This window comes from Oxyura jamaicensis, chromosome 9, assembly GCF_011077185.1.
Source record: "Oxyura jamaicensis isolate SHBP4307 breed ruddy duck chromosome 9, BPBGC_Ojam_1.0, whole genome shotgun sequence".
NCBI lineage: Eukaryota > Metazoa > Chordata > Aves > Anseriformes > Anatidae > Oxyura > Oxyura jamaicensis.
In genome coordinates, this window is record NC_048901.1 from 20,594,512 (window position 1) to 20,606,930 (window position 12,419).

Here is a 12,419-nt window from a genome sequence, read left to right on the forward strand (position 1 = left end):
CCGAGGCACACAGGCACCCCGAGGCACACAGGCACCCCGAGGCACACCAGGGCGGCAGGAAACTACAAATAAGAAAGAAAACTTACATACAACTCTTTCTCACCATTTGCATTTTTTCTGTGCCTTTTCTCCAAGGTAAAAGTCAACAGCCCATCGCTTGTGCTGCTGTTTATGTTGCTTCCCTTCTTCACAGGCTGCACACATTTCTTTCCTCATCTTCCCCTTATCAATCACAGCAGCTACGTGGGACTCAACAAATACACAGAAAAATTGTGGCTACCCCCTGCCCTGGACCAAGGGATCCAGCTGCTAAGAAGGGAAGTCAATATATGCAATTCCCCGAGCAGGAGCCCGACCACGAGCAGGAGCCAGACCACGAGCAGGCAACTCATGTGTTCCTGCTCATCCACCCTCACAGCCACCCAAGCACCACTGGCTGTAGAATGCGCTACCAGAGCTGCTCAAGGAGACCTCAAACCACATCCAACAGGATGGGCATAGAGCAGGACCTCTCTGTTCGGCCAACACCTTCCTCCCAGCAGGCAGGGAGGAGGATGAGCCAGTCCCCAGTGGCAATGCCGTGTCTTTCCCAATGAAAACGTTCCATGTTCACAAATTCAAACACCCAAGCTCCCGTTCATCATCCCCAACCCTCCCACACCTACTGATAGCCCCTTTCAGGCTCCCTGCACTCTATGGGGCCTCACTTTCCCCACCAAAAGCGATTCATAAATTAAATGCACAATTCCATAAAACACGTTGATCCCCTTTTAGCGGCATTTCAAGTAAATACCGAGTTATTCCAACTATTTGCTTGAGGAAGAACAAACCCCCCAAACCCAGACCAACACCTGCCTGCAGTTTGGGCCTCTATGGCACAGACGTTGCGCTCGGGTGTATCTTCATGCACTCTTACAAGTATAAGAGTGGTATGCCGAAGTCCTTAACTCCCCGGGATCCGGGCTCTGATCCTGTGCACATGCCCAGGAACACACACAAGAACCCTACACTGAGTTCTTAAGGAAAGGTGTGAGACAGATAAGGTCCTTCTTCTGTTTGCTTTCCTTCTCCGATTAATAGCCAAAATATTAATCACGGTTACAGGGCGATAAGCACGAGCAGGTTGGTGATAAATACCCTCCCCTTCAACTTTGCTCTCCCAAAGTAAAGCCCGAGGAGTAATATCACAAAGACCTCGGTTATCTCTCGTAGAATTCCTGTTCAGGGGAGAATCTACTGAAATCAATGCTGTGTTGTATTTTTTTTTAAACCACTAATTAAACCTTGAAGAAAAAAAAAAAAAAAGAATATCTATCATATCAATCTGCAGCACTTGAAAAGCAAGCATACCGAATTCCATTTCCAGCAAGGTTTCAGCACACCTTTATGCACTGCGAACGTTTTTGTTTTAGCCGTTCGCCGCTAACCTGACTCCGGGCTGACAAAGTAGCTCATTGTGTTATTGTGGGAAACCACCAGGAGCAGCTCTCCCATTCAGCCCGCCCATTCAACGGCGGGCATTCACTCGGAGCGGGCGCTGCAAGGGAGCGCCCCTGGACGGCTGCCGGAGAAGTTTTTAATGCATTGGGAAAGCCGAACCCATTATGAGCACCCTGCTCGCAGGGTCTAACTGCCCAGACTGCACAAGTAACAAGAAAAAAAAACAAAACCCACCACCTAGACCCCACTTCCCTAAAATTTTCAGTATCAGGGAAAAAAAGAGTTAAGCTTTAGCTTAGTTTCACCATCCTTCAGTCTCACAGAGTATGACCTGGTGTGTACAAGAATGTTTTACTTTCCTGAGCTGTTTCACAGAAATAAAGATAACAAGCGAACAAAGAATGATAAATGGAAACACTGAATTTTTAAACATCAAGGCTTTTTGTTTGTTTGTGGCTGTTTTAAGGTGGGAAGACACGGGGTCTTTATCTCCAGTCAGTACTACTTGCTTGCAGCGTCAGACTTCAGTGAAATTACTGCTCATTTATACTCGGCAGAGAATCTGTCACACAGAATTGATCCACATCTAACGACCACTAAAAGACAAAGCACAACTGGCGGCCAAAGCAGCTTTTAATCAAGAGTTTGAGACCCCGAGGCAGCACACAGCAGGAACTGGAGTTTGCAACATCAAATGCCAAGAGCCAGCAAAAGCCAGATAACGCAGGATCTCCGTTCCCTAAGTACGCCAACCCAGGCAGCTGTGAGGCTCCAGTTACCTGGGACATGCTTTCAGGGGCAAACCCTGGGGTTTTGTTACCTGCCTCACCTGGGCCCCGGAGCTTGCAGCGCAGACGGGAGGAGCGAAGCCGTGTCAGCACAGCCGGAGGCAGCACCGCGGCCGCTCCGTCCGGGCAGTGGAAGTCGCTCTCGATGGGAATAAATCGGCACAGCTCCTTGATAACAGGAGCACGGCACAGTGCCGGACAGCTTTCGTTACGAAACTGGAAGTGACCATCACTTGCAGCCCACGCCAAGCCCCGTGGCGCTGGCTGAAAGGCGGCCGCGTGGCCGGGTGCCGGGGAGCTGCTGCTGCCACTGTCCCCGTACGGAGGAGGTACTCCTTAACGTGCCACAAACTAGGCTCTTAATTACAGTTTCCTAATATCTCACCTTCTGACTCCGATACCAGAGCTTCCAGTGGGAGCAGAACATAAGGAGGTGATGGCAGTCCTGAAAGATTCTTCACATGCGTTACAATGATGATTTTTCACATCTTGAAAGATTTCGGAAGGTTGACGAGAACTCTCCGAAGCACAGAACAACAAGAGCACACCTCCAGCTTGCAGCATGCACGGTCAGGGACCTTCAGAAATAACCCTTGAAAGGGTGAATCCGAGAGCAGCCTGTGCAGCTTCTGGTCCTTTGCTGTTTTAATTGCCAAGCAGCATCCCCAACACCTTACCTGCAGTTGTGACCTTACTGCTTTCAGCTCCGAAAGAGGGGAACACATTGCCACGGCTTGTTGTTACTGCGAGCTTAGGCTGAAAGGTAGGAAAATATTCAGGGAAGGAAGGGGAGGAAATGAAACAGAAAAAAAGTTTGTTATGTTCCCCCAGCAGGTCCACAGATGGATAGCCAGAGATCTCGCTGCTTTCTAAAGCACGGAGGACACAACCAGGCAACACTAAGAAACAGATATTGAGCTAGGTGAAGGAAGGTGAATTTCTGCACAGTGACACTGTAATAACGTTTTAATACAAACTTCATATTTAATGAGAAGGGGAACAGTTGTGCTTGTTTGTGCTTCCCTGTTGGTACATCCACATCCAGCTCCAAGTCAATCCAACCCTTGGAAAAAAAAAGTCAGCTGTCTGCATCCCTTAAATTACACAATCCTATTCAAGAGAAAAAAACTAAACAGCCGAGAAGCAGAAACCAAAGCAACTTCTCAGCTCCGTGCAGCACACAACTCATTTCATTTTCGCTCTCTGCGCTCGGGGAAGTTCATCTGCACAGCTGCACACCGAGTTTCAGAGGTGCGAGAGCCCGCTGTCAACATTCAAATAAACTTCAAAAATCCACCCAAACGAAGAAGCTCTGCTCTGGAGAGGGAACCCACGCAAAGGCTGGCATGACGGCAGGTACTTTGGTCTCCTTACCGAACACCGGTGGGTTTTAATACACCCATGCAGCAGGGGTCATCCCCTTCCCTTCCCACCCCTGTTAGCTGTGCCACTGGAATTCTGCACCCTACACCTGGTGCAAAGCATTTCTCCGCTCCCCTGCTTTCCAGAAGGGAAGCGCTGGCCATCTCCCAGGCTGGCACGAGCAGGGTGCTTGCTGCTTTTAAGAGGTAGATCCACTGCACAAGCCTAGAAGAAGACAAGCTACAGGTATGTAAGAATGAAGCCACAAGCAACCAGAGTTTACCCTTGGGCCTTTTAAACAAAGCCATTTTGACTGTTATGATAGTTCACGCTTACCCATCTGGTGATAGGTCTCACAAAAACCACCTACAGCACTTCAGCTTTCTGGAAAGAAACATTAAACAAAAACAAGCTCTCCCAAAAATAACTCATTTGTAATTCCAGATAGAATTATGAAGTGGGAGTACTTGAGAAAGGAAGAGGGAAAAAAAAACCTAGCTTTGCTTCTAAAATACATGATATGTAAGTAATCCTGAATCTCAAGAAACGGGCCTTCAACTTGGTTAGAACATGGGGTTGGGGAAAATGAGCTCAGCTTAAAAAATAAACAGTTTAGGAGGGTTGGGGTCAGGGTACAAACAACACAGGAGCTCACCCCCAGAGCTCTGACAAACAGGATGCCGGTGGCTACGTAAGCACGATGCAGGGAAACCCTCCGCTACCCAACAGCTGTGCGGCAGCTCAGCCCCCTCCTGCCGCTCATTAAGGAAATTCCCTCATCCCCAATGAATTTTGACTGACTTTTTCCACTGTCCCAGATGGAACTCTGACCATAGGATTTTTCCTCTAACCCCGTCCCGTGTTCCTAGGCACTGCTGAATCGAGTCCTCACTTCCATATCCCAGGCTGCTGGGCACACCTCCCCAGCACCCCCAGGTACCTTGCTCCATCACGTCTGCCATACACAAGTGGCTGCTACAGCAAGAAATATTTATTGCTTGTTAGAGCTATAAGCACTCCACGGTTGGCTCTCTGAAATTCAGCACCTCTGCAGGTCACTTCCCTCCCAGTGGCCTCCCTGCTGAAGGAGGAGCAGAACGAGATCCATTCCCACGTAAATGAGAAGCTTGGCCTGCTCCAGCTTTTGTCTTTAGATTGGAATTCCTGTAGCCGAAGAGAAGATGAATGCTCTGATTTTCCTCCTTCTCATCCTTACACATTACGGCACCAATCTCAGAAGGGTACTTGATCAAAAATAAGGAAGGACACTCATTCTCATCTGAGCCGAGCAGACCACAATGCGGTTATTAGTAAGGACGCTTTGAGAGGCATCGGTCAAGAAGATTATTTTTGAACACTTCTTGAATTGATTAAATTAAGAGAAGTCATTTTGTCACAAGCAATTTCCTTTTTCTAACAAACACCAGCGGGTTGAGCCTGTCAGATACCGAGAAGATACTTACTGGTGTAACAAACAAAGCAAGCCTTAGTACAGCCACCAACTGCATTCTGCTCAGAGCACGAACGCTCAGCTATCACTGGGCTGTAAGAGGATTAGGAATTCCTGAAGATTAACAGAAAACCAAACAAAATGCAGAAACCTGGTGGTGTCCAGCAGCAGAGCTGCTTTGCAGGGAGATGAGCAGAGCGTGTGGACGAGCCAGTGGCCTGGGAACCCGCGGCAGAAGTCGCCCTGCCCTCACTGAAGAGCCACCATGGGAAAAACATGAGTCAGTGGCAGCGCCATCCGACGCGATGCCCCAGCCATCAGATCAGATCTGCGGCTGATATCGCAGCGGGGACCTGCCTCCGTCATCGGTTATTTACCCACATGGAAACAGATAACGGAGCAATACAGCGAGGGAGCTCCCATCAGACAAATGGGCAGAGTTTTTCTTTCAGACTATGTTTAATTCAGTCCAATGTATGCTCAAACAAGGCAGAGGCCGTGTACAAATATACGCATACACATGTATCAGCGGTGAGAAGCCAAAGATGCAGAGCAGGTCCGTGGAAATCACTGCTAGACCCACACCTGGGCACTCAGAGGAACGCCAGCACCCCCTCACCTCCCCGAAAGGGTGGCTCTGTTTGGTACAGCGGTGCCAGGCCACCAGTCACCAGCGCAACACACCTGATAAAGACTTCTACAGCTTCTTTTGGCATCTTCAGCGCCCGCTGTCTAGAGATGGGGAGAGTAAGGCCCAGAGTGTGGTTACAGAGGTGTGAGATCTGCGCCTAAGCCATGATGCACAGGTGCACGCAGACGCACGCACACACGTGCTGCGTACAGCAGCAAAATCTCCTTATTTTTATCTCAAGAGCCTCTGAAGGCTTAAACCACACTCAGAAATAAGGGAGTTCAAAAGAATTACTCAAGAAATCAAGGCAGGGATATTTTTGCTAGAAAGCCCGGTGATAAGAGAGAAAAAAAGGCTCGAGTCCTCCCTCTCATTTTCCTGGATTTAACCTGCTATAAAAACCTGTAGCCCCAGAGAGCGTCTTTCAGCGCCGAGGCAAAGCCTGCCCGCACCCCAAAGCCTCACCAGCACTCACTTCAAAAGAGTGAGCGGCCGGGGAATTCGGCTCTTGCCACTGGCACATACCGAGGATTCCAAATCATTTCTGTGCTACTCCTGAGATGTTCTCATCAGTGCGGATTTCTGTTTTAACACGTTACGGCCGAAAAAACGCAGTCTCAGCACGGTGAGCTCGGGGTTGGTTTTGGAAGCCTCTTCTTGGGTGCTGAGCGTGGACAGAAACGGGGTGAGAAGTTCTAACGCACACTGCAATCCTTCTGCTTCCAAAGCCAAAGTCCAGCTGTGAGCTCAAGGACTCCAGATACCTACCTTTTTTTTCCTCTTTTTATTAGTACATGGATGGTAACAGGGGTATTTTGGTAATGCCCTTTCATTACTCGAGCTTCTGTAAATACTACCAAGCTGCTAACTGTGTGTTTAATGCATTCATTGCTAAACTGACACATGTCCACAGGCAAAAGATTCCTTTATGGAAGGGCTTGTTGCTCAAGACACAAAAGCAACAAAAGGAAAAATGATGGTAAACAAAAAACACTCATTGTATTTGGTAGCTGTAGGCCTTTGTTAGCAAAGGCTATCCCAGCACACGCAGCCACATTTAAGTGGATCCTGTCCTCAGTTTCCAGCAGGAAGGGTACACAAGCAGCCTGACGGAGGTAGAGCTGTGGCAGGACTCTATGAGCACCTCTCTGCTGCTCCCCCGGCTGCTGACGCCCTGGTGCTACAAGTGAGCGGACATGGAAGGCAGCAGCAGCAACACTAACTCCGATTTATTTTCAAAGGATTAACCAGATCACAAATTGTTAATTAAACCCTGCTTTAACATGAAGGCTTTAATTCTTTAAGGACACAAAGGCAAAGCGTGCAGAAGACCCGGGTGGAAGTTAGCCTGGAACACCATGCACCAGCTACGCCTGTCCCAGGCTCTGGCTCTCCTCGAAGTCAGCCCCTTTTCAGTAACAATGTTCCAAAGTCTTTTTTTTCCCCCCACTTTTTTTTCCCATTTTTAAGCTAATGCTTAATTGCTGTACTTCATTGACAGCGATAAATACAAAACCCTGCCTATTCCATGTGCAACAAGGCGTGCTAGCACACAGCTACAAAAAAAGGCCCAAGTTTTCAGTTCTCCAAAGCTTGCCTAGTTCTTCTGTTCATTAGTGTGATAGAACTAGAAACTTCCCATCTTCTGCTGAAATGTGCAAGTTTCCCTCCCCCCTTCCATTTTGTGCATTTTCTGCCAATAATACAGTTGAAAAATAAATTCCTGTGGACAGGAAATATCCTGAGCAAAGGATATCCAGCCTTATGATACTTAAAATATTATGCATTCTTCCTTATCTGTCTTCGTGAAGGCCAGCTTTCAGCGCGCGCTGCGTTCGGGTGGATGGAAAGGGTTCCTCGGCACATTGTCCTGCCTCTGCCCGCCACGCCAGGTGAACAGCTCCTTCAGGGCTCCCTCTCCGCCACACTCGATGCCACTCGTTGCATTTCAGCCCAAAGAGAGGTGAAGCAACGCCCGCCAGCACGAGTACATCCTCCCCAGCCCCTGCTGATAAAGTGCTTTAAGATGAGGATTGCGGGGCGTAATTTAACGGCCTAATCTTGTGGAGGTTGCTTGGCCTTTCAAGAGATCCCTTCACTCAATTTCCTCAACAAGGGCACTCGACAAAAGCAAACATCCTGGCCCTCTGAGGAGCTGCATTCCGGCTGCGGCAGGCTCCGGGCAGGCAGGGCTGGGGCCGGCACCTCCGCTTCCCACTCATCAGCATCCCGGCCAGCCCCTGGGAGGGACCAAGAGGCACGGGAACAGACCCCAGGCTGTAAAATCAGGTTGTCTGATGTGACTTTAGTTCCCTGCACAGTGTTCTTGCTGTGGCCCCTGGTGCCTTACCCGCACTGCTAAGCCTGGCTCCTGGGTGGCCAGCCAGTATTGAAAAAAGCACGTTCTTCATCTGTTGCAGTAACAGCGGCTGCACAGAAACGTTCAGCTTTTAATAAAGTCACTGATTACATCGCCGAGATATCGGGCGATAGCCATGTTTTAACTTACTGTGCAACTCTGCCTTGCTTGACCAGTTTCGGGCCCCAGCGAAACAATGCCCCGATCGATGATTCACATTGCACATTTTCTCAGCCGTCAGGAGTTTCTGTTTCTTAACCAACAGCGGAGCAATCTGAAAATCACTCACATTAAAATCAGAATTAATGCCCTTTAGGGGCCCTACGGAGCTCACTGCCTCCTAATGTGGCGAGGACAGCCAAAGTCCACAGCTGGACGCAGAGCAGCAGAGGCAGAGCCGGCACCTCAGGAACAGGGTCACCGCTCAGCACCCCTGCCCCTGCACTTCGAGGTAAGGAAGGATCTGGCAGCATAGAACGGCAGCTGTGATACCTGGATCTTTTTAAAAAGTGTTTCTCAAAAGGGTTCAAAGTGCCTTTTAATATTCTAACAGACATCCCAAACCAGCCTTTAATACACAGCACTTCCACCCCACACCCTTGCTGTTCCCTCTTGAGGGGCCTGCTGTCAGCCATCCCCCTTTCCACAGGTAAGCACGTTCGAGGGGATTTCATCAAGACAGCCCAAATGTGAACATACACATACAGGCTTAAACAGCTACACCGGACCAAAGGGAGAAATTTTGTAAGAGAAGGCTCCTGCACCCCTCTTGTGACAGAGCACACCCACAGACATTCGCTCGACCATGGCCCACGTGAGGTAAATGCAGTTGATTTTACCAGTTTTATAATTACCTCTTTGTCAGGGCTCAGATACCTGTGAGCCATAGCAAGTCCTGGATGTGTGAGTGTCAAAATCCGGGTTTAAGATACAATACAAGGAGACCGGTGAGATGTAGGATTCATGCTCTTCCCTCTGCACAGCCGAATTCTCCTGTCAAGGCCTAGAAAGTTCAGGCTTTTGCTCACAAAATGAATGGAAGAAAGCAATGCTGACATTAATTCAAATTTCAGGGCTGCAGCTACTGCCCTTCAGTGACCACGGGTGGCTGCTGCTCAGACCATTCGTGATGTAGCACAGCAAGAGGGACTGTGACAACATTGAGAAGGAAAAAAAAAAAAAGAAATCACTAAGTTTTATATTTACACAAAAAAAGCTTCATTCCATTACAAAGTTTTAAAGGAACTTCTTACCTGCTGCCTCTAAAGTGACCCCAAAAAGCTTAATAGGCTACACTTACTGGCCAAGAAAATATTTGTTGCTGACACTTTTATTCAAGATCAGTCTGAAATATACCCCAAAAAAATAAAAAAGAAAGATCTTACAAGACCTGAGGTTTCTAACAATAAGACCTCAGAAGGTTTGAAGAGATCCTCTTACCACCTGAGATAGTCAGTTTTTGTCCTGACACGCAAAAGTCATCCATCTTTGACTATTTTGTACAAAATTAGAATATCACATCGAGACATCTTGTCATCTGTGTATTTCTTCACACAGCAGACTGCAGGATGCTGACATTCAAAGCTTCCGCCTGGGTGGCTGCCTGTGCTTTGCTCTCAAACCAACACCCGTGGCAGAACTGCCCCAGCTCCACGGGGCTAAGCCCGGCTTTCCTCTGGAAGGCAGCTCCTGCCAGGCACCAGGACCTCTAGCTGTTAAGCTCTTTGTTGTTCTTTTTACACCAAAATTCACTTCCTCAGACCCAATTCACTATCACACCTCAAGTGTTACGTTTTTTGGTTTTGTCTTATAACAGCGGAATTTCACTTGAAAGGCAGCTCTCCAGAAAGAGGCACGCATCTTGTCCCAGCACCAGAGGCTTGGATGCACTCAGACTTCAGTCTGCAGAGCAATAAAAGTAAAATTTCAGTGGTTTTTAATTCTCCTTTCTGTTGGCTTTGCTTTGTTACCAGGCAGAAGTTAGATCCTGCTCAGTGCCTCACATCAGTAACTGATGTTCAAACCAGAATCCAAACAAATTACGCCTCGATCTGTGCACAAAGCAGAGCATTTTGTAATCGTCTCATTTATTCCAGCATACTCAACGCCTGGGGGAAGCTCACTTCTAGCAACGTTGTACTCACCATTTCCCAGCTGTAGCATTATTTCTCTGACTCCCAATGCCCCGTGAGCACAACGTGCTGGAATTAGTGGCAGAACCCGTCGAAATCCCCGCTCTCGATGAAGTGCAATGGTTTCAGGCATAGCCCACACCTCTGGGTCCCGACCCCTCCGAGAGCGCTCCAGCACCTCACCACCGATGCTCCGAGGCCTTCGAAGCAGCGAGCCTGAATATTTAAGAGCTGAAAGCCATCTCCCCATGGGTGGGAGCTTATTTTAGCCATCGCCAGCAAGCTGGGACTAGACTGCAGGGCGAGGAAGAGGAAGAGGGCTGGCAGGGCGCAGCGCCTGCTGACACACCTGCCCACGGGCGCCGGCACGGAGGAGCGGCCGCGATGCTGCGGAGAAGTCTTTGTCCTTAGGTGACACCGAGACAGCCTGTACGTGCCAGAACCGTTGTGCAATTAGCACGCTCTTAATTTCGTACCCTTGGAGAAGTTTAGTAAGTGCACTTAATCAACCGAAAATAAAGAAACGCAAAAGAAAGTGATCCAAGTAACTAATTAGTTAAAAGATGTCAAATGGAAACAAAATGAAGTGTCTAATTATATCCTATCAGTTCAAGTGTACAACACAATACAGGCGAGAAAAATATGCTATTTGCTAATTTAATCAAAACAATCCAATTAAACACCACTGCTGAGTAATACTGGAAAGAAAAAGTTATTTTCCAGTTATTTACAAAACTAACACAATTGTTAAGATCTTTCTGCTGAGGTGCAGTAAGATCTTTTCCATCCACTGAAGAATGCACACCTGATAAACAAACGCCACAGTTTTCTTAGATGAAAAGATGTTAAATCCACTGATGGACAAACTTGAAACAAATTCCTAAGATTTAAGGCTTCCTCCGTGCTACCTCAATGACTATTTTATGCCATAAAACTCCTTTCAAGACAGAGAGAGTAGATTGAGTTCTCCTCCAATATTCATATAAATTGGATACTCTCCTGTATCTTCAGCTTTTATTCTCCAAGCAGCATCTCAATCTTCAGACATAATCATTAAGCCCACTGAAAAGCTACTGTTGACAGGTATTAATTCTTCAGGGGAAAATTTCTTCAAAACCCTCAGCCCCCATTATTGCATTCTTTGTCTATCGAGGGTTCTCCAGTGCCACGGACCAGGGGAATTTCAACCTTGTTGTATCCGTTTCCTTTATTTCCACAGAGATTAGAAACTGAATTTTCCTCCTTGCTTGGCAGATAAATCGTCAGTGAGTGGCTGGCACCCAACAAAGTTCATTTTTAGGCATAAAAACAAGAATACCCACAGGGAATTAAACTGATGGAAGGGAGAACCTCCTCTGGTACACGGCTGGCCCCACACAGCCACCATCATCACCCAAACCCTGGTGCCCACGCTGTCGGCGAAAGCATGCTCTGCTCCTTAGATTTGGGTAGAGCGGGGGGACAAAGAACGATGAAAGAGCATGCGTTATTAGAAAATACTTCATGCTGCTCTCTTTAATAAGACTCCTCAGCTTGGGCTAAGTGTTTAGCTAAAATAGCCAAGTAACGCCCTAGAATAACTCAAGATAAGAAACGATCCGTCTGACTTTATCAATCATGAGCGCACAATCTGAACGGAAGCCATTGAAGATTATCAGAGCACTGACAATGGCATTTTAACAGCTTAAAAATGTCAGGGTTCAGGAACAAATACCTGAAAACAATGAAGCTCTACTGATTTCTATCAGAGAAAAGGCTACCTCTAGGCTCGTCAAATTCCTATTATTATTACAACCTGAAAAATCGCTACCAAAGTTAAACAGCAGCAGGAAAGTGAAGGATGGAGAAAGGGTAACGGAGCGTTGCAGAGCTCAGAATATAAAGGCACCTCAGACTTCCTTCCAAATTCAGTTTCACAGAGTCTAAATGGCAAGCATGTTACTGATGCCCATTTCTGAGTAGTTGTTTTGCAACTTTTAACGAAAACAAAGAAAAAACCTGTAAGCCAGCATCTCTACTTCCGTCACAAAAATGTAGCATTCAAAATCTTTGTGTCCCCAGCTAACAGGAACGGTACCTTTTGCATAGGCATGTCCTTGTACCAGTTGCAAATATTGTCCAAATATGTTTTCCTTACATACTTCTTTTCCTTGTTAGGGGAAAAAAAGAAAGCTTCAGTACAGAATGCCAAGCACCGTATAATTCAGTTCCTACTGTAGGAAAGTCTCAGTCTGAGTGAATCAGACAAGATCAGAAT

The 12,419-nt window shown here is 47.4% G+C and overlaps 1 protein-coding gene across 1 annotated transcript in view; it reads right to left on the reverse strand.

The window, feature by feature from the left end:
- The window catches only part of FNDC3B (fibronectin type III domain containing 3B), a 178,688-nt gene that overhangs the window by 150,581 nt on the left and 15,688 nt on the right, over positions 1-12,419 (reverse strand). The window lies entirely within an intron of this gene.